The sequence below is a fragment of the Microcebus murinus genome, chromosome 14, assembly GCF_040939455.1.
Source record: "Microcebus murinus isolate Inina chromosome 14, M.murinus_Inina_mat1.0, whole genome shotgun sequence".
Classification (NCBI taxonomy): domain Eukaryota; kingdom Metazoa; phylum Chordata; class Mammalia; order Primates; family Cheirogaleidae; genus Microcebus; species Microcebus murinus.
In genome coordinates this window covers 17,264,116-17,287,381 of record NC_134117.1, presented here as the reverse complement: position 1 = coordinate 17,287,381, position 23,266 = coordinate 17,264,116, and positions in this window count along the sequence as shown.

Here is a 23,266-nt window from a genome sequence, read left to right as displayed (position 1 = left end):
GGCCACCCTTGTTCCCATGGACACACTGCAAGGGGAACGGGCACGTGGACAGGTGGCTGCACTGCTTCCCCTCCCTCCTGCTCCCTCCACCCACCCGGCTCCCCACGTCTTCCCTGGCACTCTCTGTGCTGTCCTGGGCTGACTTTAGGGACCAGATTAATCTCTTCTGTCAAGTTAGCTCTGAGGTGCCCGACTCTCTCTGTATGCTTCAAAATCCCTTCCATTGGACCCAGGCTTTGGCCTCCTTCCCTGCTCCAAACTTCACCTCATCATGAGGGAGAACTCAGTGACTGAGCATTCACATTCAGTAGGAAACACCGGGAACAAATCCCTGTGTTCCCTCTCCACCGTTTTACATTTCACTGAGCTCTGGCTTAACTTGAGGGATTAATTGGGAATGGAAGAAGTTCAGGCAGGCTTGTGGGATGGATGGCAGGATGGACATATTTTCATCAGCATTTTTCTAATCAGTGAGTTGATGAGTGACCACAATGTGCGAGACACCACGTTCTACAATATGGAGGGATGCACAATAACTACGTCACATTTGTGCCTTCAAGGATATGGAAATTTAGTAAGGGACATAGATCATAAATATATATAGGCTAAAAAGTTTTGTCACACAAGGATTAGAAGAATGCTGGGATAGCAAAAGGTAGGGCATAAAGTACGCAAAGCCAAACAGGGCAAAAAGATGAACTGAAAATAGGTATGCCAGACACTTCTGATTATTCTGTTTTTAATCCTCCCCAAATGTTTGAAGTTGGGTTTTATTATTTTTATTATACAGATGAGTAAACTGAGATTCAGAGATGTGAAATAAGTTGTGTTGAAAGTCACCCAAACTGGAAGGCAGTAGAATAGAATTAAGATTCTCACTCACGTGTTTTCCTGTAAGATCATGAGCTTCTTGGTGGATAGCAGGGAGGAGATTGGCTTGTTCATCTAAGAGACACACAGGACTATGGAAGCAAAGCACAGTGAGGCCCATCTGCATCAGAACTACCTGGTTTAGATTTCTCTCATCAAGTTTTATGGTTTTCCAGCACACAAATCTTGCACATATTTTGTTAGATTTATCCCTATGTTTTTTACGTTTTAAGGAAATACAGTAAATGGTACTAAATGTTTATTTCTATTTCTAATTATTCATTTCTAGTGAATAAAAATATAATGGTTTTTATATTCAAAGTGTACACACGACTTGATATACATATGCATTGTGTAATGATTATCACAGTCAAATTCATTGGCACATGCTTCGGCACATGTGTTGTACATTAGGTCCCCGGGACTCGTTCATCCTATAACTGAAATTTATACCCTTTTATCAACATCTCCCCCATTTCCACTAAGCTCCAGCTCCTGGGTATCACTGTTCTACTTTCTATTTCTCAAAATTTGACTTTTTAGATTTTTACATATGTGAGAACACATGAAGAATTTGTGTTTCTGTGTCTGGCTTATTACAGTTAGAATAATGTCCTTCGGGTTCATTTATGTTGTCACAAATGGCAGGATTTTTGCCTTTTTTATGGCTGAATAATATTCTATTATATAATATATACTCTAATGTTATTTATCCATTTGCCCATTGACAGACACTTAGGTTGTTTTCATATCATGGCTATTTTGAATAATGCTGCAAGGAACATAGGGGTGCAGCTATTTCATCAAGATACTGATATTCATTTCTTTTGTTTTTTTAATTTAAAAAATTTTAATTATAATATTAGGGGTACATAATAGTTGTATAACTTTATAGGGTACATGTGATGTTTTGATACAGGCATACAGTGTGAATCAATGTTAAACGTGACCTCAGGCGTTTAACATTTCTTTGTGTTAGGAACTTTCCAATTCCACTCTTTTAGGTATTTTAAAGTATACCGTAACTTATGGTTGATTACAGTCATTTTTTCATGGTAGCAAATATTGTTCATCCTAACTATATAACTAACTATAGTTGTGTACTCATTAACCATCTCCACCTTATCTCCCCTCCCTTCTACCCTCTCCAGCTTCTGGTAACCATTATTCTACTCTCTGTCTTCATGAGATCAATTGTTTTTAATACTTAGCTCCCACATGTGAGAACATGAAAGATTTTTCTTTCTGTGCTTGACTTATTTTACTTAACATAATGTTCTCCAGTTCCATCCATGTTGTTGCAAATGGCAGGATTTCCTTCTTTTTGGAATATTCCATTGTGTATATTTTATAATATTCCATTGTGTATATTTTGTAATATTCCATTGTGTATATTTTGTAATATTCCATTGTGTATATTTTGTAATACTCCATTGTGTATATGTACCACGATTTCTTTATCCATTCATCCATTGATGGTCACTTAGGTTGAGTCCATGTCTTGGCTACTGTGAATAGTGCTGCAATAAACATGGGAGTGAAGATATCTTCTTGATATACAGAATTCCTCTCCTTTGGATATATACCCAGCAGTGGGATTGCTGGGTCATATGGTAGTTTTATATTTAGTTTTTTCAGGAACTTTCATGCTGTTTTCTATAGTATAATTACACTAATTCCCACCAACAGTGTACAAGAATTCACTAATTCCCACCAATAGTGTACAAGAATTCACTAATTCCCACCAACAGTGTACAAGAATTCACTAATCCCCACCAACAGTGTACGAGAGTTCTCCTTTTTCTGCATCCTCACCAGCATTCGTTACTGCCTGACTTCTTGATGAAAGCCATTTTAACTGGGGTGAGAGGATATCTCATTGTAGTTTTGATTTTCATTTCTCTGATGACTAATGATGTTGAGCATTTTCTCATATACCTGTTGGCCATTTCTATGCCTCTTTTGAGAAATATCTATTCAGATCTCTTGCCCATTTTTTAATCAGATTATTTGATTTTTTTCTATCAAGCTGTTGGGACTCCTTATATATTCTAGTTATTAATCCCTTGCCAGATGGATAGTTTGACAATATTTTCTCCCATTCTGGGGGTTGTCTCTTCACTTTGCTGATTGTTTCTTTTACTGTGTAGACGCTTTTTAGCTTGATGTGATCCCATTTGTCCAATTTTACTTTGGTTGCCTATGCTTTGAGGGTGTTACTTGAGAAGTCTTTGTCCAGACCAATGTGATTTCTTCCAGGTTTTCCAATTTATTGGCATAGAGTTTCTCATAGTAGTCTCTAACAATCCTTTGGATTTCTGCAGTATCGGTTGTGATGTCTCTTTTTTATCTCTGATTTTATTTATTTGGGTCTTCTCTCTTTTTTTTTCCAGTTAGTCTAGCTAGAGGTATGTCAATTTTGTTTATCTTTTCAAAAAAAACAGCTTTTTGTTTCAAGCATGTGACAACTCTGCTTACAAACAAGCAAACAAATAAATAAGCAAAGAGAAATCTAACAGGAATTGTACCTCTAACTCTGTCCTCTACCTACTTTTTAACTTCTTGTTTTCATCTGTATCTTTTTATACTATTTTTCAAAAGCTGTTGTAATTATTATATCTTTGATAGGTTTGTCTTTTAGCATTCCTACTCAAAATATAAATGGTTTATGCACTTCAGTTACAGCAATAGAGTATTCTGTATTTGTGTATTTACTGTTACCAGTTAATTGTATACCTGCAGATGATTTATTATTCCTACTATCCTTTTCTTTCATATTGAAGAAAATCTCCTTTTTGTAGTTCTTCTGGGACAGGTCTGGTGTTCCTGGCTTTTGTTCAGGAAAGTCTTTATTTCTTCTTCATATCTGAAGGATATCCAGTCATATCCACTGACTGGAAAGACAATGCCAGAGAACCCTGGAAGGCACAGGTGGAGGATGACGGAACCTCCCTGCTTACTCATGTCCCTGGGTGACTTTGTGGAGCAGAGTTGGCTGGCAGCCCTGGCCTGGCAAGTGAGAAAACAATGAACTTCCAAGTTCTTTAAGCCACTAAACTCGTGGATCTCATTGTATAGCTTCTATTGTGACAAATTAAGTAATCATGATTTTTTTTTGGAAGCCATAAAATAACTTAGAAGATTATGAATATCATTTGACTGGCAGATACTTAGAAGATTTTGTTAGCCACGTGAGAGTTTTTTTAAGATAAACTTAAAAAAAGTCAGACAAACTCTGCGTCCAAGCTCAACTCTGGAGTGCTTCTGTATCTAAGATTTTATACACTCCAAAATTGAAATAACTTCTCAAGGCTCCAGGGTACAAAAGTGTCAAGATTCAATATTTTTGTAGGGCCTTATCTCCTTTGCTAGTCTTAATATTTGCAAAACCAATGAAGAAGCAAGGGAACAAGTGTCTATATTTTACATGCGAGTGGAGTACATTTTCCCTGGTGATGGTGGAGAAAGTGTTGGGGATACAATTTAAGGACAACAATGACAGCAACAGGAAATCCACTTTCTGACCATTCAAAGTCATGTTTGAGAAGATAATTCCAGAAAAAGAGAAACGGGGACTGTCTTCAAGTGTCATCTTGTCCATACAATGCAGGCAGCCCAGGAGCTACCACCTGGCTGAGAATGTTCAGCTTCATCCCAGCCCCATTCAGCTGAAGTCTCTGTGTTTGTACATAATATCCTCAGAGTGAGCCTTTCCCTGGCTCTCAAATGGTCAATGGTCTATGTAACCTATGCAAATGAAAGAAGACCTTTTCCACTCATGCACCATTCATTACTTATTCATTTATCTAATAGTTACTGAGTGCATACTTTATGCCAGGAAGATTGTAGATGTGTCATTTAGTGGGGACATAGCTGAGAAACCCTGCCCCAGAAAGAAAGGACTAGCATGTTTACGAGGTACATAACACACGTACAGGGAAGGGGAGAAATGTAGCAGGAACTGACAGGAACTGCATGGGAGTGCAGAGGCACAGTGCAGGGCAGGTGTCTGCTGTCACTCAGCAGCCTGTGTCTAATGGGATAAAGGCTTGTGATTAATTACACACGGAGACTGTATGTACGTTCCCTCACTTGCTAATTGCAATTAGTTGCAGAAGCAATGAACATATTGCTCTTGGTGAATGTCAGGACATTTCACTGGATCCCCCTTGGTTCTCCATGAAGCCACAATTAAGTGCACTAATTATTCCCTTTACCACATGTGCTTCCCTTAATGAAGAACCAAACTAATGAATGTTGATCTTTTAAAAATATTTTTTTTTTCTAAAAGCCATCTTGGCTGCCATCCAATGAGCACCACCAATGGCTCCTTGGGCAAAATCATGAACATCAAATCTGTCCAAAGCTGGTGGGAGGGAGGAAGCAATTTTCAGGTCCAAGAATTTCTACCTTCCTTCTTCAGGGAGGGAGAGGTGCTCGGCACTGACAGCCATGAGGCACTTTTGATTGGATGTGTTTTGGAAATTTTTGTAGCTGGCCAAGCAGGCATCTCTGAAGCAACTGGTCCTTAGCAACCAGTAGAAATTTCTGGTGTGCTAAGGAGTAGGCTAGGAAAACAGACCCCTAAAAATGAACAGAAATCTTGCTCTGATGCCAGCAGCATACTCAGAGTTGAGCAGAGTGTCTTCCTGTCCCGTACGATATAGGTAACATTGATTCAAACATTTTCTTCCTTAAACTCCCGTGACTTTTCTCAAGATGTCTATTAATCTCTTCCCCTGCCCCACCCGTGTGTGTGTGTGTGTGTGTGTGTGTGTATGTATGTGTGTGTGTGTGTGTGTGTGAGGGGGGTGGCTGACATGCTCATGGCATGAATTTAGGGTTCTTATGCCCATGTGTCATATTTTGCCTTTACCCCACATTGTCTTGACTCAGGTGTGAAACTCAGCACCTCATTTATACACACATACACATTCACACTCCGAAAACCTTCATGAGAATGAGAATTTGGGGACAAGGTCAAAGATGGATTTATATATGCTACATCATTGCAAACAAGCTCAAATGGAAAATTTGGCTTCACTATCTTCAGGCTCCACACTCCATAGAGTGCTTCAGCCATTCTTGTTCCAGCTGAGTCCACCTCGTGAGGAACAACACACTTCTTTCTTTGTCTTCCGCAGAACAATTTAATGATTCTCCTCTGAAACCTTGGTGATTCTCTGCCTCAAGTGTACTCATCATTTCTTTTTTTTCCCAAAAGACCAGAAGGAAGAAAAAGGCAAGAGAGAATTTTGTCTTCAGCAGGAATACTTGCACCAGTTGCTAGGACAGTATTTCTTTTCACTTCATGATTACCACAATGCATCCTCCTAGCTACCACTTTAAAGCCCTGGGGCCCCAATGAACTTTCTAATCTACTGTCATCTCTGCTAGGGGTTGCAATAACCTGGCGAGCCAGGCAGCGTGGTCCTGTGTAATGGCCACATTTTACTGATAAGGACACTGAGCCTGAAGGAGATGAATACCCAAATATTCATCCTGTGCTGTGGGTAAAATGTTCTTTCTCCCTTGCCTTGCTTGTAGATGGCTATTTCTTGGGGGTATGGGAGGGATCAGGAAGTAGTGACCCATCTAACTTGGCCTCTTCTCTCTCTTGCTCTCCTTCAAATGCCATCTTGCTTTGCAGTGCTGCTCTGGGGTACATGAAGCAGAATGTCTGAGAAGCCAGGCTGCACTGGGTTATTTGCAATGCTTCTTAACCTCAATGTTGTGGCCATTTTGTGCCAGATAATTCTTTTTTGTAAGGGGAGGAGAAGTATCTTGTGTATCGTTGAATGTTTAGCAACATTTCTGTTCTTTACCCACTAGATGCTATTAATAGTAGAACTCCTGCTCTTAACCCCATGGTTGTGACAATCAAAGATTTCTCCAGACTTTGCCAAATGTCCCCCTGCTTGATAACCACTGTGTTGCTGTTATGCACCCATTATGAGGATGGTTTCTTATCTTCATGACTTGGACTGTGATAGTCATATTGGACATATCAGAAGGGAGGTGCAAACCATGCACAGCATTGGGTTAAAAAAAAAAAGGTTTTGGACCTGTGTCTCCTTTTGCTGAAAAGAGGTCACATGCCTTCACTTTGGTGGGACAAGGAAAGATAAATGTGCTGACCCTCTCCCTTGGCATGAGCTCTTCTGATGGGGTATTGCTACTTAAAACTCCGGTTTTTACAACAAAGTTCTTGAGTTTTCAACCAAGAACTACAAGTCAGTCCTTCTAGGGAAAAAACAGGGCATCTGAACAGCTTGACACTGTGAAGGCATAAATTGCTGGGAGAGACAAATGTGAGCTGGAGAGATTTGTAAATGCGGCAGACGGTAATCCTGCTATTCCGCGGTGATAGTTTTTCTCGGGCAGAAGACCTCCTGTGATTTACGTGCTGGAGCTGGACGATGGCTGAGCCAGACAGCTCTCAGCTCCAGAGAAGACAAGTGGGGACAGGACAGCTGCCTGGGAAGTGAAAGGGGGAGCAGGGTGGCTTGCTGCCTTGGAAGCTCTCACTTGTTCCAGAGCACTGGGGTGTTGGCACGTGCTCTAGGAGAGGCTGGTGGGGAGAGAAAACACCTGCATCCAGTGGCTCAAGGGGAGGACTGAAGAGTAGGCAGCAGAATCCCTTCCCATCCAAGGGCTCAAGAGTGATGTGCAAACAGAGTGAGGAGGGCACTAGACTGACACCGAGGTTCAAGCAGTCTCCTGCCCTTCCTGCAAGTGCGACCCTGAATGCATTATGAAGTGGGCTTGGGAAGGGGAGTCAGAGACTTCAGAGGGAATAGGGAGGTTTTATACAGACCTTTTGGTGGGTGCAGAGTGCAGTTTTAATCCTTGCTCACCTGATATGATCAAGGGGCAGTTGTGAAGAGGCAATAGGAGAAGAAACAGGAAACGATCGGTTGCTTCTCTTGTTGCTTTGTTTTGGTCCTTCTGGGGGGTCTCTGCCCAGAAGCCGTTCCTGCTCTCTCCAGACCGCAGGCATGAGATGTGCCGCCCTCCCCTTAGTGGGGCTGTCACTGGGCAGAATTATGGTGGGGTGTGGTCAGAGAGGCTCTGGAAGCCAGTCATGAGAGGCGAGAGAAGATGTTTACTGGTCCATGTAGTCAGGATGGGGCCAAGGAGCCATTGCGGTCAGCTGGACCATTAGAGAGGGATGTCCTCGGAAAAGTGGTGGCACTGACAGGGCAGGTGGCTTTTCTGGGAAGTTTCGCGTCAGCCTGGCCAAAGCTGGGGCCATGTCTCCAGAGTCCCTTTCGCTGTGGGGTGGCAGTGAAACAGCAGTTGTTCCTTTTGGAGGGTGGTCCTAGTCCTTTGTGGGGCATCCTGGTGTGGCTGTGGTGTCCTGCTCTGTGCTCAGCTCATGTCACTGCCTGCCAGGCCACCACCAGCTGCATGGCGTTGACCCACACAGGCCACAGCCCCACAGCCTTCTCCACAAGCGCCCCCTGCCAGGTCTTGAGCCGGGGCTGCCTGGCCTCTTCCCTGTCAGCTCTGATGCGTCGACTTGCACCAGGTGGACTCCAGACGGACTGGTCAGAAACCATTTCTTTGATTCTCTGGCCTCACTTTCTCATCTCCTCCCACATTTGTAGATGATCGAATCCCATTAAATACCCTCTCCTGTCACACTCCGCAGAGCGCTTTGTTAGCCCTGCACCTGACTGGCCCAGAGGACCGGGCTACCTCAGGAGTTAGGCTGCCTGTTTGCTGCCATCGTCTGGTCTGCCCCGAGGAGGATAGACTCCTTGACAGTGGACACTGAGCAGCCCAGAAAAAAGGAGGAAGTGTGAGTCCAGCATTCATTCATTCTTCAATAAATAGAGGAGGGCCGCGCCATGGAATGTGCTAGAAATACACTGTAATTTGGTGACGTAAACAGACATGGCTGCTTTCCTCAGAAAGTTCAGAGCTGAAAGCAGATGACAGAAAATTAATGAGTAATAAATGTGTGATTATGAGTTGTTTCAGTTTATTATGTGGCACTTATTACAAACAGTAAGGTGATAGAATAGTGTGGGTGAGGATGAGACCTGTTTAAATCGGGGTGCTTGGGAAGGGCCGTCTGACGAGTCAACCTTTAAGCTAATACCTGAAAGGCGAGGTGGATTCTGCCGCAGGAGGTGCTGATTCCTGGGCACGGCGCATGTGAAGGCCCCGAGGGAGGGCAGATACAGCGCGACACAGCGGGAAGAGCCGCAGGAAGTGTTTGTGCAGTGGTGACAAGCTCTTTCACTGACAACATATCAGCTTTAAGCCAGGAGTCCCAGAACTCCCGAAGCTGAATGGTGTAGGCCCACACGAAAGTGGAACGTGGACAGGGATGAGAATACGGGTGAGACAGGGGACAGTACTTGTGAAAAGAGGATCGGGGTCATGTTCAGAACCAGGGCTGCCGCTGGTCCATACGGTGCTTTGTGCAAAGTAGAAAAAGGCGTCCCTTCCTCTGAGCAGTCACGACCCGGAGCCAGGGTTCTTGGCTTGGCAAGTGGATCCTGAGCTGGATTTCAGCTGCGATTTAAGCAGTGCACAACCTGCGCACCATACACAGTGGCTGGAGCAGGACGGGGAGTGTCTGTTAAGCATTAATCTGCCTGAGACCAGAAGCGTTTCTGAATCTCTTGAGAAGGAGGGGTTTGGTGAGTAAATATGCTACATCTGGTTAAGTGGAGAGCAACTAGCTGCTGGTGTACCTAAGCTAATTGTTAAGTCAACTGGCATGTCCGATGCTTTTATTGTTGATCTCAATTTCTTTTGTTGTTGTAAGGGCTTTTCTTTGGGCTCTGCGAACCAGATGTGCAAAAACATGGTACCTACCCAGGCCATATTGGTGCCAGGCCTCAAGGGGCACACGGATTACACAGCTGGGGGATCTTAGGTTTGGATGAACCTGTCAGTTTTCTATAGTGGGGAAGACTATAACCTTTACTGCCCTCTTACTACATGCCAGATTGTGTTCAATATGTTACTTGCATTTGTGATTTAATTCACATAACCATCAATGAGGCAGGTGTTTTCAACCTCATTCTACACAGAAAGACTCTGAAGCTCAGATAAATTAGGTAACTTGCCCCCAGTCTCAGTAAATGCTAGAATGGGGTTTGGTCCCAGGTCTGTGTGATCAGTAGGCCGTGGGAGGAAAGGCATGCAGGTGCCTTGGTGTCATTGTAACTAAAGCGGTTTAAAAGTAGACTCAGGTGCTGGCAAACCTCCGGCACTGACTAGATTCCTTTTGCCACTTGTGCCTGTATATCATCTGTCTCTATTTCTCTAGGGCAAGTAATCCTGCATTGGAAATCTGAAGATTACTGTATGGTAATTGACACTTGATTGGCCAGGAAGCAAATGCTTAAGGGAGAGAAATTTTCTGCTGAAAGCAGGCTTTGTTTGCTCTTCCCTGAGCAGATTGATCAAACCAAACCATTCACAGTCACATGTCTCCTATGTGCTCTGGGGACACAGGTGCCTATCAGGGAGGAGAGCCATGCAAGAATCCTAGCGTTACCTTGGGAGCAATTCTTGGAGCTGTGCAATGGAATCATTCCTCATTGATGCTGAACCTGGGCCCTGAGCACCTGGCCTGCGATGGAATTCAGCTTTCTGGCTCTCCTTATGGGGAGAAAAGGGAGGCCACATCTCTGAGCAGACCATGCACCTTGAGCTGGAGACACCCTCCCCTGCTCAATCCCCACTCTCTGGATTTTCAAGAGGAGAAGATGCACCTGCCTTTAGTCTGCACCTGCTGAACCATCTAAGGGAAGTCCCCTCCCTGAGCTGGTGCAAAAGAGGCTCTTGGATGTTATGTTGGTTTTGATTGCTTTCTCAAGTCTGTGACAAAGACTGTCTAGGGCAGGAATCTGAAACTAGGGTTTCCTTGCTTCTAGGCAAACAGTCTCAAATCCAAGAAGTAAAATGTCCTTGTGTGTGTGAGTGAGACAGTGGTGTTTCCATGCAGGACGGAACCATCCATCTATCGTTGATCTAAAAGAAGTCTAGGGCAGATACAGGTCAAACATCCATAGGCTTCTTGTCTGTCATGATAATGCCACCCAGAGGCCAGGAGCTTTGACAGGCTGCCCAAGTGGTGCAGGAATGTACTCCATTTGCCAGTGGCCACTTAGGCACGAGGCTAGGGATTCTCACTTTATTCTTCCTTTCCTAAGGTTTTGAAAAAAATATCCACCTGCTGAGTGCCAGCTCCTTAGAGAGTTCCTAAGCTGGAAGCAAGCACTCAGGTGTAAGGAGAGCTTGCATTTTGCCAGTCACTTGAAATGGTAAACGTTATGACCCAGGGAGAATGTCGAGTCCTGTTATTGTCTTTTGGTGAATTGAAGACAGGGCAGCAGAGGAGGAGTGATTAGCCCAAGGTGGAGCAGGTTGGCAGGTACAGGGGAAGGGAGGCTGACTTAGAAGACAAAGCTGAAAAGTTGATTTTTATCTTAACTGTCATTGCTTGTGGACATGACAAAGCTTTTGCCTGACACCTAATCAATGTTAGGGGTCTTTTTCTGCCTTCCTCCAAATTCTTAGCTTGATGTTACTGGCTCTCAGAAACCTCCCCTTGCCACCTAAAATAAAGCAGTTCTCCTACCTGGTGTCCTTTCCCAACTCTCTGCTCCGTTTGCTCTGAGCGTATTGACCACAGTGATAGAATCCAACTCAACCGAAACTACGCAGGAAAGGAAGCTTGACTCATGTCACGAGGCAGTTCGGGGACAATTGGGTTTAGGATTTAGGGTAATGCTACGTTGACATCACACCAGCTCAGCCATCCTAGTGGAAGGAGAGTCCCCTTTCTCACTACTACAGCACCCACACCTGTGCCCTTGGCTCTGAAGGGCCTGGCCAGGTAATGTACACACCTGGAGCCAGAAACGATCACTGTGGCCAGGTGAAACTAAACCCTCATCGGCCAAGCCTGGGCTCCCTGATTTCTCCTAGACTCTGAGAATGAGAGCCTTCCCAGATGACAGGGACTAAGGATGGGGGAAGAGGAGCACTTATAAGGAAAAATGGATTTTAAGTAGACAAAATATAGTGAATGTTTAATATAATATCATTTCTCACAATTTGTCATTTTCTATTAAAAAAAAACAGATAAAAATGTCTGTGACCCCCAGCAAGTCTGTAAGCTCCCTGAAGGTAGAGTAAGTCTATTCTGTTCACCGGCATATTGCCGGTGTCTGTCATAGCGCGTGGCACGTGGTAGACATTGAATACGTATCAGCTGAACAAGTGGAGGAGTGAATGCAGAATGTTAAATACTCGGGTAGTTACTATCACTCGTCTGGTCCTGGGTGAGCACAATGATGAACCCAGAACAAAGAGGAGGAAGGTAAGGATTAACCAAATGCGTCAATTATTTAAAGAGTCCTTTGTAATTTTAAAATTTGGATTGATTTTTTGGGTTCATATCCTTGTATGTTTAATGTTTAGAGGACTGGGGGGTTCGTGCAGAGGCTCTTCAATGCAAGACTCTGGCTGGAAAATAGAAGACACTTGCCCACTTTTATTTTTATCTCTGAGTAAGAAGGTTACCAGGGCTTCTTACCCATAGTGTTCACTATGCTCTGTCACTTCTTGGTCACTATCTCTAAGGAAGTTGATGTGAATACCCCCTTTTGGCTCCATAAGAAAGCCCATAGGTTATTTACTAATCAATATAGGGAACAGATGATGTGTAGCAAAATAATGAACTCGATATATTCCAGACTCTTTATGATGCTCTCAGACCTGTGGTCTCTCTGGTCTGCACTTTTGAGTTTCTGAGAAGGTGGGTGGAAATCAGGGTGTGCTCCATACTGCAGAAGTGGCTTCTTTGGGAATGCAAGTAAACTCGTCTCGTCCTGCTCACTCTTCCTCTAAGAGTGCTCCTCTGCTCAGCCTGGGGCCTCAATCAAGATAGCCCCCTGGATGCTTTCTTACAGAAAATGGGCAGATGCATATCTAAGATCCTTCTCCCTGGGTGACATTTTCCCGCTGAGCCTCTTCCCCTGTAGAATAGAGAAGGTGGCTGTTTTGGTCTTGCATCCTACAAACTTCACATTCTCTCCCATTACCCTCTTCAAGATCTGCCTGTCTTCATGGTCCTCGAGATGGTCTCAAGGTCCCATGTAAATCTTTTTCACTCTCCACTGAGCTCACGTCCTCTCTTCCCATTGGAATTGGAGACAAGCGGGCAGCCCTGCTCTGTTAGCTGACGTGCAGGTCTCAGAACCTTCTCTTGCCTACAGATATTCAGGTTAAGTAAGCATGTTACTATTAACTATTTCATAGAAACACTACAGTTTTTAGAAGACTAAAGGAAAACCTTATGATCAAGTTACATTTGTAATAAAGATTTAAAGACAGTCTATGAAGCAGGGTCTCTGCAGGAAACAGCCAGCTCAAAGGAGTATCTGAAGAAAGTTGCACTTTAGTGAAAAAGTGGTTGCCGAAAATGAGGATACAGTTAAGGAAACCTAGGAGGAATGGTGAAGCCCTCAAAAACTACAATCAGTAGGAAATAATTACATCCTAAGACTTGAAGGTGCCTTATGACAGTTGTAGCCATAGGAGAGGGTTTTCTTGGCATGAGCTGTGGCCTTGAATGGGGGAATCCCAGCTACTGAAAAATTGAGGCTGGAAGGGAGGGAGCAGAGGGAAGAAATATCCCAGCCATCTCTCTCTGCAACCTGTAATGCTTCCCATTGGGTGTAGCCAACCAGAAATTGGCAGGCAAAGGAGCATGGTGATGCTGTCCATAGAGGTCAGCCTCCTGGGACTGAACAGTGAAGAGTGGATGGACAAGGAACAGAGAATATCTAGCATAGGACATGCATGAGCTGGTTCTATCCAGGCTGGCAGAGAGAACAACAAATTCAATTGTTCTGAGGTCCGAATATGCCTGGAGTGTTTGAGGAGCTTCAAGGAGGCGGATGTGGCTGGAACAGAGTGAAACGAGGAGGAATTGCTTTTGAAGATTGAGAAGATATTCTTGGCTTTGGCAGTGCCTTAAGTAAAAACTCTTATGCAGTATATGAGTCCAGCCATTGCCACCTGGGATGTCACAATTAATAGAACTTTTGACTTGCTGGGGTGGAGCATCAACACAATTTTATTACATCCTCCTTCATTTTTAAATTGCCAACTGCTGTGCATAGACATGGCAGGGCAGGAGGGATAGGGAGGTTCATAACTCTAGCTAGAATGGCTTCCCTCTGCTCAGCTCCAACTGATCAAGGGCAGGGGACCAGAAAGTGGTAGACATTGGTAGACATTGAAGCAGTGGCCCACACCAACTCACTGTATAGCTGTTTTCAAACAAATGAGCTAAGACTCCCATGGAATAACGTGGGAAGGAAATAGTGTAGGGAGGCAGGGCGTGGGGCCTAAACTTGCTCTATATATTTAATGATTGATTGCCATGAATAGCTTTGTGTCCCCAGTAACTCTTGCCTGTTACTTTCTGGTCAAGGAGCAATCATTTCTCTGGCATTCCCCTTGATTCATTCCTCTTACTCTGACCAGGTATTTCTTCTCCATTTTAAGAAACACACAGAAACTTGGAACAGTTCTCTCTATCAGTGGCTGTTTAAACCTTTTTTCTTTTGTGTGCACAAATGTCTTCTGCACATGTGTGTGTTTCCTACCTCCTTGTAGACAGTGAACTGCTCAAGAAAGAGGCAATGCTGCAGACTAGGATCTACCCACTGTTTTTGGTGCCAGGTCTAGAGGCCACTGAGTTCTTAAAAGGAAGTGACATATTTTGGATGCATCTTCTAGCAAGTCAGTATCAGTAGGCTGAACACAGTGACTGGGAAATGATTTGTGACAGAGGTCAGGACTAGACTGTACATGGAGGATAAATAGAATTTTGGTAAAGGGGAGGAGAAGGTGTTCTCAGACAGTGAGGTAGAATAGATAGAGCAAAGGCTCGTAATTGGGAAGGATTGTGATTTATTGGAATAAAAGTGTGTGGATTGAGCACAGGCAATGTGTTAATGAGATGCTGGGGGGTGAGGATGGAAGGGATGTTAGGGCTTTTCTACTCCCCTTCCTAGTAAGTGGAGGACTTTGGGTCAGGATTGGGGCTGAGGCTTGACTAGGACTAAACTGGGGATGGTCCATGATGGCAGCATATACCAAGAGGGCAACCCAAGTTGGTGTCCTCTGCAGAAGAAAAGCAGAGAACCAAAGAGGTGGTGTGGACAAATATGTGATCAAATGAGCTCTAATGCAAGCTCTATCCATGGGACTATATGAAGAGGCCTCTGATCTTAGGGGGAAGGGAGAAATCTGGTCTTGAAGTGAAGAGGAGATGGGTGAGGTGGGGAAGTAGAGGATAAGATTCAGGGGTCCATTTGGAAGGACAAATGGGAGCCAGAGCCAGAGCAGGTCTCCGGGGCTGTGATGTCAGCCTGGGACTTCCTTTCATAGAAGTCTATGACTTTGCCTATGGGTAGTGAACAAGTGGCTGTTGAAGGCTCCTGGCCATGTATGGCCCTGAATGCCAGGCTAAACGGTTTGATCATGAAACTAATCTCCATCAAGCCATTCACAGGCTCCAAATCTCCATCAAGACAGGATTTCAGGTAGCCTTGCTAATCAGTCTGATCTGATATATGAACCACGTGCCCAGGCTGTGTTAGCCACTGTGAAGGACTCAAGAATGGACGTCTCACCTCTTACCTTTTAGATTTTGAGTGCATTTCCTCATTCTCATCTCACATTCAGTCTCTGGTTAGGGGCTTTGCCTGAACCTCTTACTTAACTCCCTTCAGATATATTAAGTCCTATGACTTGTATGCATACGGTTTGGAAAGCTGTTCTTGTCCCTTTCCTATTCCTGTGTGAGCATTCACCTGCCTGTCATTAAAAGAGATAGGATGAAAGTATGACTCCTGGCTCTGTCTCTTCTATGTCATATCCTTGGGCAAATTACTATAACCTCACTGCACCCTTGTGATATAGATATTATGTCTGCATTGAACAGGGTTGGAAAAGGAGGGGTTGAGAGTAAACATAAGCAAATGTGCCTGACCCAGGGCCCAAAACATTGGAGCTCAATCTGTATCAGGAGAAAAGCAGGTGGCAAGGAGACTAATTGAAGCAGACACTGTACTTCCGTATGGACAAAAATAAAACAAACAAAAAGTCAAACCCAGCTCTATCAATCTAAACCAAATTAAAGCAAACCCAAACAAACAATAACAACAAAAACCCTTGCAGCCGAGCCCAGTCACTTTGCAGCCCTTTATTGTCCAACGAGACTAAGGGGGGCTTTTCCTGCTATTATCCTCCTCGTCCCCCTGCCACTGGGCAGAAGACCTTCTGTTCTCTGTAGCTAATCATTAATCAGCACTCACCTTCAAGCTCCTCTCCAATTCTCGGTTTCCCAATTATCCACAGAAATAATTCGGCTGAGTGATGAAAGCCCACATGTTTGCTAACAAAGGAAGGGACACTTCCACTTCAGTAGAAGTGAATATTCTGTGAAATGGCATGTAAACAGTCCCTGTGGCAATCTGTGACCTAAAGCCCCTCTGATTCTCAGTGAATCTCTGGTGTTAAATTATGTCAAGGGTTTCCGGAATCAGCCTCTAGCAGTTTCCTCTGAAAACACCTTCAACGGTTTATGGAGTCTAAGTAGATGGATCAGGGTAATAACAGTTCAAAGAGCCGATTGGAGCCTGGGATAATGAGCCAAGACTGGGGCCAGGACTCAGGGCTCAGTTTAAGTAGCAAGGGCCACGTAGATTAAATCTCCATTAGCACCACAGCGTTCGTGGTATGGAGAGAGGGCAGCCACCTCTGCCCCAGAAAATGTGCTCCCAAGAAGAGTTTCAGCGTCTACAGAGGCTCTGGGCTCCTCGCTTGATAGTTTCCTGGAAGGAAAAAGCCAGCCGTTCTTAACAAGCCTTGAAGAGTTTGCTGGGTGAGTGGAACACCGGAGTCACCTCTGAATAGTCCACCTGCAGCTCTGCCTTTTGTGATTCTGAGAAATGTTTTCTATAGATTAATAAAATTAATGATGAAATCCATGATTATTGCTTACCTTTATTGAATGTGTTGCACAGTGCATGGCATGTGGCAAGAACTTTATATATACTATTTTCGCGAATCCTTAAAAATGCTCTGTGCAGGAGGTACAATTTTTATCCATATGTTGCAGGTATTTTGGACTTGAAGAGCCTGAACTGAGTCTCAGGTAGGATGCTCATGCGCCCAGGGAAGGTATGGAGGTAGGATTCAAACCCTCGTCTGTCTGGCCCAAGTCTCTATTACTAGGTCTGTGATCCTAATTACTAGTTGACATTCTTTCCTTGTAGACAAAAGGAATTAATCCAACCACTGACTATGTAAAGCCATAGGGAGTCGTGTAACTGGGCCCTGACATAGCTAAGAACTTCACCATCTGTGTTGGCATTTGATGGAAAAAAATTCTAATAGATCACATTGACCTGGTGGGAAAGGTTCTGGGGCTTCAAATATACATTTTTGTGTCTCACTGCTCTGTACATGACTTTGTGTCTTTCAGGTATTGGGGAAAATTGTATCTGTTTTGATGCCCAATGTGTCCATTTATTTTACAACCACAATTATCCTGAAGTGGAAAAGATATGAAAACTCATTTACCCACATACTCCTTTCCTATGGTTGAGAAGGCATGTGTTGGCCAAGGCCATAGAGCTCAATGTGGGCAGGGTTAGAGCCAGAGCCAGCCTAGTCTGCTTAGATCTCCTAATACTATTTTTATGTTGGCAGATATCCTGCTCCTCTGAATTGGAATGGTCACTTACTGTATTATTTACTTTACTCTGGCAGCCTTAGAAAAAAATAATTTAAAATTTAGGAGATCCAGAGGGGTGTAGGGAAGGCAATGTGGTTGGTAGAAGGAAACTTAGAATGAAATGTTTGCTCCTTTTTTCCTTCATCCTTTCATTTATTTATTCAACCAACAAATACTGATTATAGAACCAGTTCTAGTGCTAGTTGCACCACTTATGTTGAGCTTCTGTTCCTCACCTGATAAATGAGAATGTTGAAATGCATCTGATAATTTAAATAATGGAAAAACTTGATCTCATTGATAATCATAGAAATGCAATTTTATTCACTACTGAGTCACTATTTTTGTTTTTACTTATTAAAACAACAACATATTAAAAGGTAATGCCTAGCACTAAGGAGGATATGATAAAAAAAAAAGCAGTTTCAAGTATATGGGGGCTGTCCGGAAAGTATCCAGCCATGTAACTGTTCTCATTATATTAACAATGGCTGGATACTTTCCAGACAGCCCCCGTATATTGGTATACATTTTTTGGAAAGGCATGTAATGGGTTAATAAAAGTCACAAGTGATGGATGCACTGAAGACTCTGACTTTACCACATTGCAAAATATCGATGCAACACAATTATCCTTGTACCCCCTGAACATATACAAATAAAAATAATTAAAAAAAAATAAAAAATAAAATCTATGCTCTGTTCTTTGACCCAGCAATTCCATTTTTGGGAATCAATTCTAAGTATAGTCTAAGAAAGGATCCATGTATACAAAGATGTTCAATGATACTTTTAATGTTAGATGAAACATGGAAGCAATCTAACTGCTAAATCAAATGGATAATAGTTAAATAAATTAAGGTCTATACACCCAGTGAAATGTTATGTAGCCAACAGAGAAAATGACTATCATGAGGTTTCTATGGTAACATGGAAAGTGTTTACTATAATGTTAATTAAAAAAAGAAAATATTCATTATTATCATGCCGGTGATGAGAGAGCTTTGTAGGAGAAAATAATAAAATGCTTAAAAGTGAGATAAGGTGGATTAACAGGTTGTTTTCTATTTCTTGTTTTCCAAGGTTTATGAAATATGTTTATGTTACCGTTTTCCTTGGAGGCAGGACAGTGTTAAGAACCAGGCCACGGTGTCAGACAGACCAAATTTGAATCCCAGCATTGCCACTCACAAGCAGTGTGATTGCAGAGAGTTTCCTTCTCTGTAAAATTGGAATAATAACTGGATACATTTCATAAGGTGGATGTGAAGTTTTAAGATAATGGATGGTGAGTGGTGTTATAGTGCCTGATTGGTTGAAATATGTTAATGAATATTAATTATTCTTATTTTTATGAGGAATCTGAATGTATTCTGGACATTAATGACAGAAGAAGTGAACCAAATGACATCTAAGGATCTTTCTTATTCTAAGTTTTAATACTTTTCATTTTAAACATGGTGTATCAGTAGATCTTTCATGACAGAGATGTATTTGTAGATTGATATAGCACCCAAATGTTGTGTCAAAATGATAGTTTTCAAAATATGTTTTCCTTGAGGAATAAAATGAAATTAATTCTATATATTTGTAATTTGAACTGGTTCCTTCTTGGGGATATGAGGGACCATATAAAGTTTTATATTTGGGGGATTTGGGAAGCTATTAGGTTAGGAATGGGTCACTTCCCTCACTTTCTTCATCTCATAGCTGCCCTTCGTTCTATGCAAAAATAAAGAGATGGGCCATTATTTATACACTTGGGAGCAATAATGAATCTTTATGATGGTATTTGTCTAGAACAGTCCCAAATCTTACATTTCCCATAGATTTTGATGTGTGGGGAATTTGAATGATCATTTTCTTGGTACAAGAAGATTTACAATGTCTCCTATATATCTCTAGGAACAGATGTGTATAGGTGTCCTGGGAGTGAAATGGTTCTTTCAGAATGACTTTTGGATGATACATGTGTAAGCGAATCAGACAGATATGGATTAAATGTCCCCCCTGACACAAAACAAATTGACCGGACATATGACGGGTTTTGCCAACCCCCAGCATTTAATATCCCCCAATGACATTCAGTTGCTGACTTCCAGCTAAGAGTTTTGAAAGGTGGAATTTTTGTTTGGAAATGTTTTAGTGGAGCAAGGAGCAAGGTGGAAAGGCAAGGAGTAAGCTCTAAGGCAAAGAGAAGCTTCTGGACCTCTTCTTATAGCCATGTAAATATCGTGCAAAAAAAGAAAAAGAAAAGGAAAAAAGAGGACTTAGAAAAAAATCCTGAATTATATATGGCAATTTCCCTCAGTTCTGGTAGGATAGCATGAAGGATACCCAGCTGCTTTAAGACCAAGGGCAAAGACCAAGTCAGACTGTCCAGAGGAACTTGAGAAGGAACCCTCACGCTCTATAAATGGAGTAAGTCCATTATTAAATTTCATGAGATTTTTTTCATCATGGGAATTCCTCTCTGTTTTAAGCATTGCAACATTCTTGCTTGGTTGCATTATATGTTCTGTGGGTCTGCCCTTGAATAGATGCTTCAATTTATGTGAGAGAGTCCTTCAAACTCTCTTGCTTACTTGTAACCAAGTTGCAGAATTACCAAACAGTGGTGGCCACTCCTCTGTGTTGTATCTCTGGAGTTTCACTCAACTGTGTAGTTGATTCACTCGGAGTGGTATTTGAGCATCCCATCTAGGCACTCACAGGCCTTGTGACTTCATCAGATTTGATCAGGGAAAGTTTGGAGACAGGCCAAGGGAAGTGCTTCCTCAAGGTGGTGGTGAAGAAGATGTGTCAGACCTCCTCCTTCAGACTGATAACACTTGATTCTGGATTGAGTATTTATGAGTGTCTTTGAAGCTTGGGTAATATTTTTAAACATGTTGCAGGTGTGAGACTCAACATCACCTGTTTGGATAAATACTCATTATCACCTTTGAGCTGTATCCATTTCCAGACACCTTCCTGAAGTCTTAGCCTGCAGCACCCAGCAGGGTAATAGAAGTCTAAGAACTCAGGAGTAACTCCTGAGTTTTCTGCTCTAATGTGCTCAGGCTTGACCAAGGAATGGTATTTATGCATATGCCAGTGGTAGGACTTAGAGGGTTGGGGACACAAGCATACAAAGTAAGTTTCTTTGTTCTATATTTTGCTTCTAATGCTGGACAGAGACCATGTCAAAGTCCTCTGGAGACAAAACTATCCCTTCCACTGTCCCTGGCAAAGAGTCTCAACCTGTTTCTCCAGATTTATACCACTCAGCAGCATTTGGAGACAATGGCATTGTAAATGTGAATGGACTCCTTTTAAAACATCCTGGGTCAGGTGCCTCTGGTATTGAGTTGGTCATGGGGTCTTCTTTGATTCTTGGCTCTAGTACTGGACCAAACATCTTTGGCATCTATTCATTGGAAGAACGTAAACACCTTGTTATCATAAATTGGCAAATGTGGAATTAACAGCATCCTTTTAGCCCTTTGTAAACATATTCCCTGGTTGTCCCAATCTGAGTGTGATTGGGAATTAGATGGCTTTTCCTTCAATGTCTCCGACCAGGAAAACCATCCTTACATTAAATTGGTCTACTGATCTCGGATGACATAGAGAGACATCTGCTGCTTCGGTAGGGATTAGAGGATCTGACAGTGGCTGGCCTCTCCAATCACGGTGCTGTGCTGAATTCTCCCCAGCCTGATCTCACCAGATCCTATGGTCACCACTCCAGAATATGAGACGACGCTGAAACAGAGGGGAGCACGGTGCCCAAAGGAAACTCTCTTCTCATTCCAAAGACTCAACTTTCTTGGGCCAGGCTGATGCCTTTTTGATTGTCTATCTTGGCGGAATCTATCCTATTCTCTGATGAGGGATACAAAAGCTGGGAAAAGAACCAAGAAAATATCCTCTTATCTCCACTATTATTTTTCAGGGAGGCTTTAGTGTGCCCACAATAGAATGGAGCTGAGTTCTGATGCAGGAAGCAGATTGCACTAAGGATTTGCAGATAGATCAAAGGGTGGAAGATGAGCTGATGTTGCCCAGGGAACCAACTTTCAAAAGGAAGATTCCCTTAGTATTTCTCCTTTTTGTCTTCATTTTAATGATGAGGGAGCCAGCCAGGGAAAGCTCATTTAGAGCTCTTTTTTCTCTGTATAATTTATCAGGGCATGGTTGGGTGGTTGTAGGGTGGGGATATTCTAGTGATTGTATTGACCAAACCCCTACATTCAGCCTTATCTTGTATTTCATCCCACCAGCCTCAGTGATCTATCTTCCAGTTTGTAAACCGACTAGCAAACAATTCATAAGGGCAGAGCGATGTGAGAGGCACAAATCCTCATGTAACACATAAATAACCCATGAGAAATGACATTTCAAGAGCAGTATAGTCCTTTGTAAATCTGGTTGTGAAGGTTTTTAAAGCTAAACACATTATATACTGGCTGTGTTACATTGGGTCTTTATATCTCATTGAACACAACTCACATGCAATTTTCCCCAAATAGTCAATGATTAGAATGTCTGATTTTATGAAACTCATAAAATGTTAATACAACATGGTGTTTATATTGCCCTGGGATCAGAGGGGGCTCCTTTGGAGTCCTGACTTTGCCACTTATCGGCTGTGTGATCTTGAGTGAGTTACCTCAATTTGCTTTCTGTAAAATGAAGGCAATCTTTATAACCCCTCATGGAACAGACAGAGTAGGCACTGTTGATAAGTAAAATAGTGCCTGCAAGCATTTAGTTTCATGCTTAGCCCAGTCAATGTCAATTTATGTTAAATAAGCAATTAGTAAATTCCTACTGAATGCAAGACTTTGTGTCAGGAACAAAACTAACCTCTCTGGGGTATCAATGTCTATCTTGACAAAAATATTAAAAGGCTTTTGTTGCCATTGTTAACCTGTGCAGCCAGGGAAGCAGAAAACTAGACAAAAGCCTTTTAATATTTTTAACAAATTCCATCTACATTTGTGAACAAAGAAAGTTCTATGCAAGCAATTTCTCCAACATCTGTGAAAGTTTGGAGTTCATTGAATATTCCTTGGATGCCCTTCCAAATGACTAATTTTGGTGTCAGAATTAGTGTTTATTTCTGGTGGCATGAAGCTCTACACCCGACTGCCATTCATAGGTACATCTGTCTCCCTCTTCTTTGCACCCGCCCATTCTCTTCTTAGCGATGCTTGCATTAAGATAATGCTTTTTGCAAAATTGGACTCATAATAGATGATGGAGTGAGAGACGGGCCACAAAAATGAAATTAGGCTGATTCTTCATACATTCGAGTGCTAGCTGCTGCCTCAAATGGTAAATTACAAAAAAAGAAAGAGTACCCTGAAGAGTTGAATGGATTTCCTTCCTCAAATTGCTAAACAGTTGCCTGAATGAGGGTGATTTTCCTAGTGCTAAAACTGTTCCCTGGGGGTAATTTTAGGTATCCCGGGAAGCTGCATTAACTACTTTTTGCCACTGGACAGCCATTGCTAAGTAGGCATTTCTGCGATCACATGACTGTAAAGTGGTGCTCTGCCAGGAATGGTTAGCAAAGATCTTGGTGGAATGAAGGCCTGGGAAGTTTTACTGGAAGGAATGTTC